The following is a 15,342-nucleotide window of genomic DNA, read 5'->3' on the forward strand; positions in this document are numbered from 1 at the left end:
ACAAGTTTTGTTGAGCTTCTAATGTGTGTGAAACGTTTTTTAATTTCAAAATTAGTATACATGAAGAACTATGGTAAGACCTATGAGAAATGTAAACATGAGTAGGACATAAGGGGAGTGGGACAGATTGATGGGCTACTTTTACGTTTTGATTGGTTCTGGAGCAGAAGAGGAGACCAGATATAAGAACACAAAGAGCAATTAAGTTCATGGTGGCCACTTTCCCTAGCATTGTGAAGGACACAAAAACATATGCTGTCCAGGTTTCTTTTCTTATGGAATTTAGTCTAATTGAAGATTAGTCATGGCCATACATTAATCAACCTTGTATCATTGGGATCTCCCTGAAAGCTGGGCGTATAATAAGAGCTCTATAAAGGTTTGTTAAATTAATGGATAAGTGATTGAGTTAATGAATATGTGGTAAAGTCCCAAATAGGTGTGGTAACATTGAGTGGGGATGAGTGGTCCAGGTTTTGGAGCAGAGCCATCATTCTTATGGAATGATTTTAAGGACTACGAATGTGGGCTTTCTTAGCTTGGGTCAGGTGTTCAAAGTCAGAGGAGATGGTGGGAAATACACATGCAAACTCCACCAGGCACCATTAGACTTTAGTAGAGAGATCAGCTCTGAGCTAAGGGAATGCCAGGGCGGGCTGCTCCAACTCCTTGAATTCCCTGTCTGTACCAGTGAACAAACAGGACTAAGGGATGATGATGGTGATGGTGTTGGGTATGGTGATGGGGATGATGGGGATGATGATAGGGATGGGTATGGTGACGGGGTTGAGGATGGTGATGGTAGGGATGGGCATGGGGATGGTGGTGGGAGTGAAAGTGGTGGGGATTTTGATGGGGATGATGGTTATGGGGATGGTGATGGGATTAATGATGGGAATGGTGATGGAGATGATGGGATGGTGATGGAGATGGGATGATGATGGGGATGTGATGGAGATTACGATGGGGATGGTGATAAGGATCAGGATGGCAATGACGATGGGGATGGTGTTGGGGATGATAATGATGGGGCTGGGAATGGGATGATGATGGGGACAGTGATGGGGATGATGATGGGGTGATGGGGATGATGATGGGGTGATGGGGGTGATGATGGGGATGGTGATGGGGTGATGATGGGGGTGATGATGGGGATGGTGATGGGGATAGTGATGGGGATGATGATGGGGTGATGGGGGTGATGATGGGGATGGTGATGGGGGTGATGATGGGGTGGTGATGGGGATGGGGATGGGGATGGGGGTGATGATGGGGTGGTGATGGGGATGGGGATGGGGATGGTGATGGGGATAGTGATGGGGATGATGATGGGGTGATGGGGGTGATGATGGGGATGGTGATGGGGGTGATGATGGGGTGGTGATGGGGATGGGGATGGGCATGGTGATGGGCATGGTGATGGCGATGGTGATGGGGTGATGGGGGTGATGATGGGGATGGTGATGGGGGTGATGATGGGGTGGTGATGGGGATGGGGATGGGGATGGGGGTGATGATGGGGTGGTGATGGGGATGGGGATGGTGATGGGGATAGTGATGGGGATGATGATGGGGTGATGGGGGTGATGATGGGGATGGTGATGGGGGTGATGATGGGGTGGTGATGGGGATGGGGATGGGCATGGTGATGGGCATGGCGATGGCGATGGTGATGGGGTGATGATGGGGATGGTGATGGGCATGGTGATGGGGATGGTGATGGGGGTGATGATGGGGTGGTGATGGGGGTGATGATAGGGTGGTGATGGGGATGGTGATGGGAGTGATGATGGGGATGATGAGGGGGATGGTGATATGGATGATGATGGGGTGGTGGTGGGGATGGTGATGGGAGTAATGCTGATGGAGATGATGATGGGGATGATGATGATGGGGATTGTGATGGGGATGGTAATGGGGATGATGATGGAGATGGCGGTGGAGATGATGATGATGGGGTTGGCAATGGCAGCTAGCATTTCCTGAGCGTGCCAGGCTCCAACCACGTTCTTCACATGCAGAACTCTCTGTATACAGCAGCCTCAAGACGACAAGGTGATTTAAGGACACATGCCTCTCCCCTTCATCAGGGGACAATTTCTCCCTCTCCAGCACATCCGGGCCCTCTTTGGGAAGCGCTCCCTCGTCCCACGGGGAATCCGCGAATCCGCAGCGCGTTGGGCCAGCCTCCTCGCCTCCCCCCCCCCCCCCCCGCCCCGACCCCGGCTCCGCCTCGCCCCGCCCCGGGCTGCGGTCCTAGCCCTCCAGGGGGCGCCCGGCCCGGCCCGCGTGCGCGCGCGTGGTTGGACGGCGGGCGGGGCCGGGCCGGGCGGGGCGAGAGCGAGGCACGTCAAGGCGCGTAGACAAAGACGGGCGCGCGCACGTCCTCACGCACGCCTGGGCCGGCGGCGGCGGCGGCAGCGGACTAACGCGGGCGGGGCGGCGGCGCGGGGACCCGTAGTCCGGCGCCTCGCGGTGGGTGAGTACGGCGCTGGCGCGGCCCAGAGGTCGCTGGCCTGCCGAGGGACGGCGGCGGGCCGGGGCTCGGGGCCAGGAGGCCCAGAGAGGCCCGCGGCCCGGACACGCCGCCGCCGCCCCCCCGCCGGAGTCCGCGGGGTGAAGCGGCCCGCGCCCCTCTTCTCCACGCACACCGGCCCTGCCCTCCTTCCCCGACCCCCGGCCTCGGCCCGGCGCCCCGCGGCCTCCCTCGTTCTCCGAGCCACCGTCCCCGTTTTCCTCTCTTCAGGGTTTCCTAACCCCGAAAGCCCTCGCCTTCCCGTGCTATCCCGCGCCCGCCCCGCGTCCCTCCGCCGGGCTCCTGTCTGTTTCCTCACGTTCCGCGTCGCGTGGGGTCGACCTTCTGCGGTTGACAAGGTGGAAACGCGCGACTCTGCGGGGCAAGCTCCGTTCCGGGCTGGGCACCAGCGCCTCTCACGGCTCGTGACCTGAGCCCCGGTCGTGTCGCTGACAACCTGAGTCATTTGCAGACTTGTTTCTGGTTCGTTTTCCTAAATGCTGGCTGAGCTTTGAGAACCTCTGCTAGTTTCATGTCCTGTAGACCGTCTCGACCCACGGGAAATGGTGTGTGGACAAAACCCTGTGACCGTGCCAGCCAGTCGGGTGTTCTTTTCTCTCTCTGAAAGTGATTTTGTTGGTCTCTTTTCAAATTTGTGTTTTGGAGAATATCAGACATACAAAACTAGATAGAATAGTGAGGCCAGCGTGTGCCCATCGTCTAGTGTCAACACTTCGCCCAACCTGCCCCATCCGCGTCTCCATCCATTGACCCTTCCCGTTCGCCTCAGGGAGAAATCTTTAATGCAAGGTGAGCCCGCATTTGTCAAAAGTAGCTTCAGATTCGAAATCAAAGTCTTACTACTGTATAAAGTCATAGTGTATTCTTATTGGAACACATCCACTAGTATAAGTCCTTCAATTAAGAAACACGTTATAGAGTTGGAGAATGACCAGAAAAGGGTATCTAAAACGAGCAGGCTGCTGGAGGACAAGTTAAAACAAAAAGTATGTCAGATCTGGATGGGAACTTCCAGATCATCTTGTCCGACTTTTTCATTTTATGATCCCATGCACAGGTAGTGAGAGGTGGAACTGGGGCTGGAAACATTTCCCAACTCAGCGTCCAGTCTTCTTTCCACTGAGCATACCACTTGCCTTTAGGTTATCTCCATCAGGAAGGAGGAATGTGTAGGAGGGCTGTGACTGAAAACTTAATTCATGAAGGTTCGGACGCGTAAACGTGAACTTTCCCACCAAATTCCAGAATAACAAAACTGGGGAATATGCCTTAAATTACTTCTTAAAATAAATTTGGAACAAATTGGAAGTTCTAATCATAGTTATTAAGAGATACGGGAAAATTCTGACCTTAGGAGGAGTATACCAAATTGAGAATAAGAACAAATTATAAAAGACTTAGATGACATTCACAGCTATTTAATAGTTACTAAGGGAAACTAGAATGATTTGGAGTGTACCCCTAGTGTTTTGCTCTTGATAGCTGAGAGAGCAATAGTATCCTCCCATAAATTTTTTTCATGCCGTTAACAGAAAAGAATCTGGGCTGAAAAGACCAGGGATTTGGCTTTTTTACAAAACCATGGTATGTATTTTCTAGCAGACTATTAAATGTCCTTTCTAGCAGACTGTTAAATGTCCTTGTCTCAAGAAAGACCAATAAATTCAGTGCTTGTACTTGTCCCTCAGTTTTCATAGCCTTAAAGTGGAGATGTTCTACCTCACCAAAGAATGCCCTGAACAAGCGAATCCTTGTACAGATTGGGTATCCCTTATCCAAAATGCTTGGGACCAGAAGCCTTTCAGGTTTCAGATTTTTTTTTTTTTTGGATTTTGGAATATTTGCATATGCATAATGATATATCTTGGAGAAGGGACCAAAGTCCAAACACAAAATTCATTTATATTTTTGCTTTTTTGTTTGGCACCTGTCAGGTATGGCTTCCAAACCCTTGACCTTTATGTTCTAACACTATGCTCTAATCACCTGAGCTAACTGACCAGCCCTCATTTATATTTTATATCCACCTTCTACACATAGCCTGAAGGTAATTTTATACAACATTTAAAATAATTTTGTGCATGAAACACATGACCCATCACATGAGGACAGGTGTCATGTCGGTGCTCATAAAGTTTAGGGTTTTGGAGCATTTCAGATTTCAGATTTTTGGATTAGGTATGTTCAGCCTGTATGTAGAGTTCTTTGAGTTTGCATATAAGTTCAGGTATTTATGTGATGTGACATAATTGTAAATTTACTTTCAGGATGTATTTTTCTTTTGTGAGTTTGCGACATAAATACAGTAGTTGTTATGCATATCCAGTTTATGGAAGTACCACTGAAATAATAGTATCTGGGTGTCATTACCAGTGGGGGCAGGTGGGAGGAGGAGATTGTGTGGTTTGTGTGTTTATTTTGCGTTTGTGGTGTCAGGAAGAGTGCTGTGGCGAGTCTGTCAAGACTCTAGCCTAACTTGCTGAGTGGTTTCTGCTAATGAATAAACTACTTCTCTCGTGCGCATATCACAAAAAGTTGCCTTTTATGAAAAAAACTCTTGCTTTCTGGAGATTATTTGGGCCTGGTTAAGCTTGAACTGTACTGTAGAGTTGTTTCTTCAAGTAAAATAGAACTCTATTGCGCACATCGTTTTCTTCTCAGTGTATCATGCTCCTGGGGAGCCCTTGACTGCCCCTGTTCCGTGTTGCAAGAGAGTAGAGTTCTAGAGTTAGAAGGAATGTTTTAAGTGCTTATTGTTTTCCCTAACTCCTTTAAAGGTACTCTTTCTCTTTTAAAGCACATGTATACATGATCACACACACAAGGGCTTGTCTCCTTTCTTAGGGCACTCTTTATTTTGCATTGTATAATAGTAAGCTTAAGATTTGCAGTGCTAGGAAAATGCTTTGTAAAAAGTTAGCGTCATACATTTTGGTTGACTTTGGGGAGGATGGGGGTGGCTGGCCACTGCAGAGATCCTAACCTTTGACCTTGGTGTTATCAACTAAGCTAACCCGCCCTCTAACCAACTGAGCTAATGGGCCAACCTTGTTGACTTTTTGAATTAAAAAAAAAAAACTCATTAGGAAACGTAAAACCAGGGAAGCCGAGTGACTTATTCGAGGTCACATAGACCAAGATAGTAACAGAGCCTAGAATCTAAGGCAGCTCCTAGTTTTAGTTCTAAGCCCTTTCCATTTCCATGTCACTTCAGAGGAAGAAAATTTTTTTTCTGTTATAAGTTGAAGATATATTATTTTCAGAGTCTCCTTTAAAATTTTTTGACAAGTGCTGTCTAATAGAAATATAGCACGAGCCACATATGTAATTTTAAATTTTGTAATAATTTAAAAAAATTAAAAGGTGATATATTAATTAGCTTGATTAATCATTCCACAATGTATACATATATCAGAACATCACATTGTACTCCACAGATATATAAATATATACAATTATTATTTGTAAAGTAAAAATTAAAAAATTAAAAAGATTTTTTAAATGTAAAAAAGCACTTGAAAATAATTTTAATAATACATTTAACCCAGTTTATCCATAATACCACTTTAATAGGTAATCAGTATAAAACTTATTAATGAGGTCTTTCACATGCATTTTTTAAATCCTAAATTATCGAACTTCAGTGTGTATTTTACATTTACAGCACATTTCATATGCTTCAGGGTCCCATGTGGTTAGTGGTTGCACTGTTGGATTACACAGAATCACTGTCTGCGGGAACACAAAGATGAAGGAGCATTTTATTTTGCTTAGTAGTATTCAGTTTTACTACTAAGGTTAGAATTTGTGGTAGTATTCATTGGTTTTTTTTTCTTTCAAGTTTTAGTGATTTTCTTTGCACAATTAAGGTTATTTTGAGTTTGTGGAGAGTTGAACAAAGAAGTCTGATGTCATAAATTTTGTGCCTTTGTGATGAAATGCTTCTCATTTTTTTTTTGTCTGTGGGATCAGTCTCATCTTTTTTTCCCCCTAAATCATCTTAACCATTTTTAAGTGTACAGTTCAGTACTAATGCTTTCTCATTTTAAATAAGACTGCAGACCCTGGGATGCTGGTAACATGGCTCAGTCCGAGTCTGGAAGCCTCAGAGACAGGGAAGCCAATGGTGTGATTCTCAGTTGGAGGCCTGAGAGGTTGGGGTGCTGCTTGTGTTAAGTTCTAGAACCCAAAAGCTGAAGAGCCTGGAGTTCTGATGTCCACAGACAGGAGAGCAGAGTGCATCCCAGCTCCTGAGAGAGCAAGAGATTTGCCTTTTCTTCCATTTTTGTTCTCTCCCAGCCTCCAGTGGTTCCCACCTGTATTGAGGGCAAATCTTTCCCACCCAGTCCACTTGGGCCCACATGCTAATCTCATGGAAACACCCTCATAGACACACCCCAAAATAGTGCTTTACCAAGTTTCTAGGTATTCCTTCCCCACCCCACCCCCGCCGCCAGGTATTCCTTAATGTAGTCAGCTTGACTCCTAAAATTAACCATCACATGTGTCACTTATTATTGAGTTCTAACTCATGTTAGGTCTTTCCAGAGGAGGGAAAGTTCTTGAAGTTGGAATGACCTTATATAAGAGCAAGACCATGAAACTGACAATATTGTGTTCTTCCTGGTAAGTTGAGTCATCCTTTAACTTACTGTGTCCTGGCTTTCTCTTGGATGATTTATTTTATCCGGGATCGATGTCAGCTGTATGTGTATTCTTGTTTTTTCAGCACTTCAGGTTCCTTTCAGCCTAGTAGCTCTGAGTGCTGCCCTGTCTCCTTGAAAACATTATGCACTTTTCCTGCTGATCAGCAGCATCCTAGTCAAACAAATTTCTTTTTTTTTTTTTTTTTTTTTTAAAAGATGACCGGTAAGGGGATCTCAACCCTTGGCTTGGTGTTGTCAGCACCACGCTCAGCCAGTGAGCAAACCGGCCATCCCTATATAGGATCCGAACCCGTGGCCTTGGTGTTATCAGCACCGCACTCTACCGAGTGAGCCACAGGCCGGCCCCAAACAAATTTCTTATACTTCACTACTCCTGATACACTTGCCGTTAAATTCAGCCCAGCATACATTTCCTTTGTGCCTGTGCATGTGTGTTTGTTTACTGTGACATCAGAATTGGGTCTTTTTTTTTTTTTTTTTATATATTATAGAATTGGGTCTTTTGATGGGTCTGTTTCCCAGCAGAGTGAACTAGGAAAAGTGGATGGCTTTTCTATGAAGTATTACCTACCCCAAAGCAAATGAGGGTATCAGCCTGGAGAGCAAAAAGACCATAGGACTGGGCATCGGATCTAAGTTACAGGCCTGCCTTTGTTACTATCCAGCTTTGTAACATGTCCCAGTCATTTAACCCCTCCAAGGCTCAGTTATTTGGGCCATAAAATGAAGAGATTGGACTAGAATTCTCAGCGATCAACTAATAAAGTTGTGGCTTGTCATTTTATTATTATTGCCTCCAGCTTTACAGTGGTGATTAATAGTAGTAGCTTCTATTTATTGAGCACTTTGTGCCAAGCTACAATGATAACTTGATATGCATTATCATGTTCAGTCTTCACAATAGTACTGTGGATGTGTATTATTATAGATCAGAAAACTGAGGCATGGAAAGTTATTTTTCTGAGGATTATAGATCAGAAACTGAGGCATGGAAAGTTATTTTTCTGAGGCCACACAGCTAGAAAGTAATGGAGGCTGGTTTTGAGTGCAGCTTGTCTGACTCCCTGTATGTTCAACTATCTTACTTTACTGCTGCTTTGACATTTTATAATTTTAAGTAAAGACACAAAGACAAAAATCTTTTTTTGGGAAGGAATTTTGAAAGACATCTGGTCTAACCACCATAGTGTGTCTGCTATCTTAGAGAATCCAGATATAGATGGATATCTCCCTAAGCAGCTGTAATTTTTTAACAACTCAATCCTTAGGTTTTTTTAATAGGTTTATAGAGATACAGGTTGAGTATCCCTTATCTGATCAGAAATGTTTCAGATTTCAGATTTTTTTTTCCGGTTTTGGAATATTTGCAGAATACATACCAGTTGAGCATCCCTAATTGGAAAATCTGAAATCTGAATTGCTGCAGTGAGCATTTCCTTTGAGCTTCATGTCCCTGCTCAAAAATTTGAGATTTCGGAACATTTTGGATTTTGGTTTTTTGGCAGCTGGTCAGTACAGGGATCTGAACCCATGACATTGGTGTTATAAGGCTGTGCTCTAACCAACTGAGCTAACCAGCCAGCCCTGGATTTTGGTTTTGGAGATTAGGGATGCTGCGATGGTTCAAGGTGTCAACTTGATTAGGTTAAGGAATGCATAGAAACCTGGTAAAGCATTATTTTGGGGTGTGTCCATGAAGGTGTTTCCAAAAGAGACTAGCAGGTAGGTCTGAGTGGATGGGCATCGATATGAGTGGGCACCATCCAATCCTCTGGGGGCTCGGAGAGAAGAAAAAACAGAGGAAAAGACAAATCTTTCTCTTTCTCCACTGGAGCTGGGATACACTCTGCTCTCCTGTCCATGGACATTAGAACTCTAGACTCTTAAGCTTTTGGGTTCCAGGACTTACACCAAGGGTACCATCGGCTGCCCTGGTTCTGAGGCTTCGGACCTGGACTGAGCCACGCTGCCGGCATCCACTTCGCAGACAGCCTGTCATGGGACTCTTCAGCCTTCACAATCGCATGAGCCAATTCCCAATAAGTTCTCTCTGATATAGTTACATGCATATCCTGTTGGTTCTGTCACTCTGGAGAACCCTGACTGATACAGACGCTCACCCTGTACAATTCACTTACTGTACAATTCATCCATTTATTTTGTTTTTTTATTTTTTGGCTGGCCAGTACAGTGATCAAACCCTGGACCTTGGTGTTGTCAGCACCACACTCTAACCAACTGAGGTAGCCGGCCAGCCCCCAAATCACCCATTTAAAGTGTACGGTTTGATGGTTTTTATTACATTCACATATATGTGCAATCATCACCACAATCAATTTTATTTATTTATTTTTTGAAAGAAGAGTTTATTATTTACATGCCACGCCACACAGGGCCACATGGGAAGCACCAGGGTCGGTCCGGAGGCAGAAACAGAGAGGGGAACCTGGGCAACAGCCTTCACCGTAGTTTTGCAGGAAGGAAGGGCCAAGACAGGTAAGCAGCAGAGCAGGTTTAGGATTGGATAGTGATTAATACAACAGAACAGACAGGTGATTAATGAAACAATAGAAGGATAAGACCAAAGTGCATAAAAGGCTTTGATATGTGATAAAGATGGTTTTCCAAATCAGTGAAAAATTGCTAGATTATTCAATAAATATTGCTGGGACAGCTTCCTAACCATTTAAGAAAAAGTTAAAACTGTGTCTCACAAAATAAATTTGAGGTGGCTTAAAAATCTAAATGAAACTATAATGTTTGAATACTATAAATATGTGCATGTGAATATTTTTTATAACCTTGGGATGAGGGAGGTTTGCCAGATAAAATACAGGTATACCCCATGCAACATTTGGGACATTACTTATATTTTAAAAATATTTTGTTGATCTACAATGCAGATTCTTTTTTTATTTTTTAATTTTTTTTATTTTTGTGGGGTACAGTGTGTTGATTCGATACCTGTATATACTGCACAATGATTCACTTAGGGTAGGTAGCATAGTTTTGTACCTGTTAGTCCAGCCCTTCTCTTTGCCCCTCCCCCCCCCAGCTTCTGGTAACCATTATTCTACTCTCTAACCATATTTAATCTTACAACATCTTCATCATCTCAAAAAGAAACCTTTTACTTTTTTAGCTATCACTCCCATACCGCCCCATGCTTTCCAGACCTAAGCAACCACTAATCTACTTTCTGTCTCTATAGAGTTGCCTATTTGATATAAATGGAATCATGTAATATGCGGTCTTTTGTGACTGGATTCTTTCACTTAGTATGATGTTTTGAAGGGTCATCTATATTGTAGCATGTATCAGTACTTCATTCCTTTTTATAGGCAAGTAATAATCCATTGTATAGAAGGATATACCACGTTTTGTTTATCCATTCATCAGTTGATGGACATTTTGGTTCTTTCCATCCTTTGGCTATTTTGAATAATGCTGCTGTAAGCATTCATGTATATTTTGTGTGTTTGTGTAGACAGTTGTTTTTTTATTTCTCTCGGCTATATACCTAGGTTATGTAGTTATTCTGTGTTTAACCATTTCCCCAAGGTAGCTACATGATTTTACATTCCCACCAGCAGCGTATGAGGGTTGGATTCTTAATATTCAGCTAAAATTTGCACCTCATAACTGCAAATCATGACACTAATTCTCTTGCCTTGGGGTGTCCAGAGCAAATCTGCTTTTTGTAGATGACAGCCAGCTTGATCTGATCTCAAAGAGTGTTCTTATACTGAACAGCTTAACCAGGTGTCATGGTCCTGTGATGTGTTTTTGGATACTCTCACTAACTTTCTTATGAGTGTACTTCAGTTTGTCTTAATTCCCTTTCCCTTTTTTTAGTTAGAGAACTAGATGCATTTTACTTCTGGGTAATTTGTGATCAAAGATATAGGCAGTTAGTTGTCTTCTCAGTTTTCAGTTCTTTGCTGAGTTAACTGTTAAGAACCCTTAACCCAGTAGTTCTCAACTCTGGCTACAGATTAGAATTACCCAAGTCTCTTAAAAACAAATCCAGGTCCCACCCACAGAGATTCTGATTAATTTCTTCTGGGCTAAAGCCCAGGTGATCCAAATGTGCTTCTTGGGTAGAGAGTCAGTGCAACCCGTAGTGGCCAAAGAAGGATTCTGACTGGGACTTCTGGGTCACACACATCCCTGCCATCTGTGCACAAATGTCAACTTTTTTTTTCACAGTTACTGTGGCAGGGTCATAGTCTCTTTGCTTATGCATTCGCACAGAGTGCCATCTTTAAGCATCAAGCATTTAGTTTTCCCTGATGTCTGCAGAGATCTCATTCCCCCCAGTGTGCTCTGTGACACTGGCTGTGGCGGTTTTGCCTCCGTGTCAGGCCACAAGCAGTTTCCGGATGGTCTCAGCACGCTCCAGTCATTTTAGGAGATTATAAACACTTTTAGGCAAATGTGGGAGTTGAAAACAGATTTTTCATAGTGTAATGTATTAGTTCTTGGGAAATACCTTCAAAAGCCCCTTCTCTTTCCTAGTGACGGGCTTAGAATGCATTTTGAGCACTGTGAAAAGAGTTTAACATGTATTATTTTGTAATCTTCTCAATAGTCTTTTCAGTAGGTATTGTTGAACAGAAGCTTAAAGAGATTAAGTAATTTACCCAAAACCACACTCACACTGCTGGTTAAGTGATGAAGCCAGGATTCAAACTCTGGTGTATTTCTTTGGATTTTTGAATCATGAGACTATTATGTATTCAGGATCATAAATGCAGCTTTAAAGATACCAGGAGGATAAACAGTGACATTCCCCCTTCACTCCTAGAGGCAGGTACTGTAGCCAGTGTCTTGTGTATCTCCCCAGAGATATTTTTTACAAATACATGTAAATTGTATATATTTTTACTTTTCCTTGCTCCCTCACAATTAGTACTTATTGTAGACATTATTCTGCATCTAACTGGGAGATTGTTTCTTATCAGTATTTATATAGATGTCTATTTTTTAAAATTTATTTTTATTGATTATGCATATTCATGGGGTACAGAGCTGACCGTCACCACCAGTGCCCAAGATGTGATGGTCAGATAGATGTCTCCTTTTTAAAAGATATGATTAGTATTCCATTCATTGTAATCTCTATTGATGGACATCGATGTTTCTTTTGATATTGCAAGCAATGTTGCAGTCAGTAACCTAGCACATATATTTTGCACATGCCGTAGTACAGGGTTTCCCAGCCTCAGCTCTATTGGCATTTGGGCCCAGATAATTCTTTATTGTGGGAGCTGTCCTGTGCATCATAGGATGTTTACCATCGTTCCTGATGTCTGTGCACTAGATGCCATAGCACTCCCACCCCAACTTGTGACAACCAAAAATATCTGCAGGCATTGCCACATGTTCCCACAGGGGGTCAAAAATCTCCCCTGGTTGAGAACTGCTGCTCTATTTATCCTTAGTATAAATTTCTTGAAGTGGAATTGCTGGATCTAAGGTTGTGTGCATTTAAAATTTTTATGGCAACTGCTAAGTTGTTCTCCATAGAAGTTGTACCATTTTACACTTCTACCGCCACTATTTTGCGGGTATTTTCTCATTCTCACTAATACAGTGCTTTATCCAAAATTTTGTGCCATCTCACTAGTTTTAATTTAGATTTCTGTCTTACAGCAGACCTTTTATTGAGCACTTACTGCTTGCTAGGCATATAGTATTTTTTGGCTTTTGGATTTTGTGTCATATTTTGAAATGCCATCTTCTCTATTCCTTCTTAAAGTTTGTTACCTAGAACTGAAGACAATACACTGGGTCTCTTTTGGTCCTGATGCAATGATAATATGTACCATTTATTAAGATCTAGTATGTGACAGACATTGTGTTTGGTATGCTTTAAAAATACATGTATCCCTGTGTGGTCTAAACATTTATTTTTAATAAAATAGCATTTCTTTTATCTTTTGAGTTGGTACATGGCATCTCTCTGGACACATTCTGGCTGGCCTGGTCTCCTGAATTTAGGATGTGTCGCAGAGAGCTAGTAGAAAATTACTTGCTTCTGCAATAAGGGGTGATGATGGCTCCTGCCAAATACCTTGTGATTGGGTCAGAATTACTGTAGATGCCTCAATTTAAGTGAAGTTCCCTGTTATTTTTTCTTCTAGGTCTCTGTTGTTTTTCTTGTTAACAGTCATCAACATTTGAAATTATGACTGTATGTATGCTCATTTACTTGGTACTTGTCTCTAGGCATACTTGTTCACTGCTAAATATGCAACACCTAACATCATGTCTGGCGTATACTGTGTGCCTGGTGAATATTTGTTGAATGAATGAATATTTGGTCATTCCAAGAACTGAGGCCATTTGGGGGCCTACAGGCCTAGATTTACCATTCAGTGGGTTGAAGAGTTGAGTTAGCTTAGCTGTGGGTTCTGTCACCTTCCTAGGGTGAAGCCATCTTTCTTCCTAAAAGGCTCAGAACTATTTGGTTCTTCTCTGGAACACATGGGCTGTTGGAAGAACTTTGGTCCAATTGATTCTCTGTGAATTTAGCTGGATCAAGCCGTGCAAGTTAGGAGGGTGAGCAGACGTTCCTCTGCATCCACGGCTTCCCTGCCTCGCACCTCTAAGGGCTCTAGGTGATCTTGACTGGAGGCAAATGGTACCCTCTCCTAAATGAGCAGTTACCTAGAAATTGTGGTTGGATTGAGGTCGTTGTCTTTTTTCTTTTTTGGCGGCTGGCCAGTATGGGGATCTGAATACTTGACCTGGTGTTACAACACCATGCTCTAACCAACTGAGCAAACCAGCCAGCCTGACTGGGGTCTGATGCGAGCAGTTTTCTGATATTTCCAGATATCAACGTCTCTATTAATGGGACCTTAATACACCAGGTCCTTCAGCTTTAATGATTTTTCTGCTAATCCAGCAAGTCGTTTGCAAAGTTATTTGATAACCACAGTTTGTTTGCTGTTTCCTTTACTTCTAAGAATTTGTGTGAGGACCGTTTAACGTTGGCCAGGTCACTTGTTTGTCTACTTTACTCTTCTCTGTTCTGGGGCTGGCACTTGTACATAATGGGGGTGGCAGACAACTCGGGGAGAGGTCACTATCTGAGGGAAGAAGAGATCAACTGGGTCACAGGTCAGCAAGCTGTTTCTGTGAAAGGTCAGATAGTAAGTATTTTAGGCTTTGTAGGTCATGGTCTCTGTCTCATATTCTTTGTTTTTTAACATCTCTTTAAAGATGTAAAGACCTTTTCTAGCTCATGAATCTCATAAAATCAGACCATAGGCAGACTTGGCCTGTGGGCTGTGGTTTGTTGACCCCTGAACTAGGTGAAGAAATGAGTTTATTGCTACACGTGTTTATTTTAATATTTTGGGGACATGAACCCAGGATAACTGTGGGAATTCTCAGTTGATTGTGATCCAAAGAAAAGCAATCTAAATTCGGTCATGGGGCATCAAAGTGACTCTAGTGTCGGTCACATGGGTCGGTGGAACTCAAGGTAATCTTGGCCAGTGGGACAGAGGGCTATTGCTGCCTCTCTCCCTTGGGAATTCTGGCCAAGTGGAGCAGAAGGATAGGGGTGGCAGAGGGGAATGGAGGTGTGGCCCTAGAATTAGGCTAGGACTGGACAAGTTTAAGGAATACAGTGACTCAAACTCCTGAACCTCTCTTGGAGTGTAATTGGAAATCTGGCATGTACAGTTTCGCCAGTTTATAAAAATGAACCAGCAGGTCTGTACCTTGGATTCTGAGAACACCACCAGATTCTGATACGTGAATCTATGTTTGCCTTGTGGTTTTTCTCTAATCACAAGAGGTTCTGTAGAGCAGGCCTGGCATGAAGGAAGAGTTGATGTATTTCAGGGTAGTATGGGAGATAGGAAGGTGTGGTGGTGAAAGAGCCCTGGCTCTGTGACAGGCATTTGTCCTAATTCCTACTCTGCCACTTCATAGCTGTGTGACCCTGGCTAATTAATCTTCTTTTTTTTTTTGTCATTTTTGTGACCAGCCGCACAGAGCGCACTGGCCATCCTTATATAGGATCCAAACCCGCGGTGGCAGCACTGCTGCGCTCCCAGCGCCGCACTCTCCCGAGTGCGCCACAGGGTCGGCCCAGTTTACTTAATCTTCTAAGCCGCAGTA

The 15,342-nt window shown here is 43.5% G+C and overlaps 1 protein-coding gene across 5 annotated transcripts in view; it reads left to right on the top strand.

The window, feature by feature from the left end:
- The first annotated feature begins 2,371 nt into the window (after window positions 1–2,371).
- The window catches only part of GPAT4 (glycerol-3-phosphate acyltransferase 4), a 38,735-nt gene continuing 25,764 nt past the window's right edge, over window positions 2,372–15,342 (top strand). For 2 of the 5 annotated variants that reach the window (XR_010021764.1, XM_063079222.1), the window contains exon 1: window positions 2,372–2,479. The gene's annotated coding sequence lies outside the window, so the exon portion shown is untranslated. Of the gene's footprint in view, window positions 2,480–2,541; window positions 2,999–3,039; window positions 3,326–15,342 lie in introns of those variants that run through there. The other 3 variants (XM_063079223.1, XM_063079225.1, XM_063079224.1) reach the window with 3 other exon arrangements.

This window comes from Cynocephalus volans, chromosome 15, assembly GCF_027409185.1.
Source record: "Cynocephalus volans isolate mCynVol1 chromosome 15, mCynVol1.pri, whole genome shotgun sequence".
Taxonomy (NCBI): domain Eukaryota; kingdom Metazoa; phylum Chordata; class Mammalia; order Dermoptera; family Cynocephalidae; genus Cynocephalus; species Cynocephalus volans.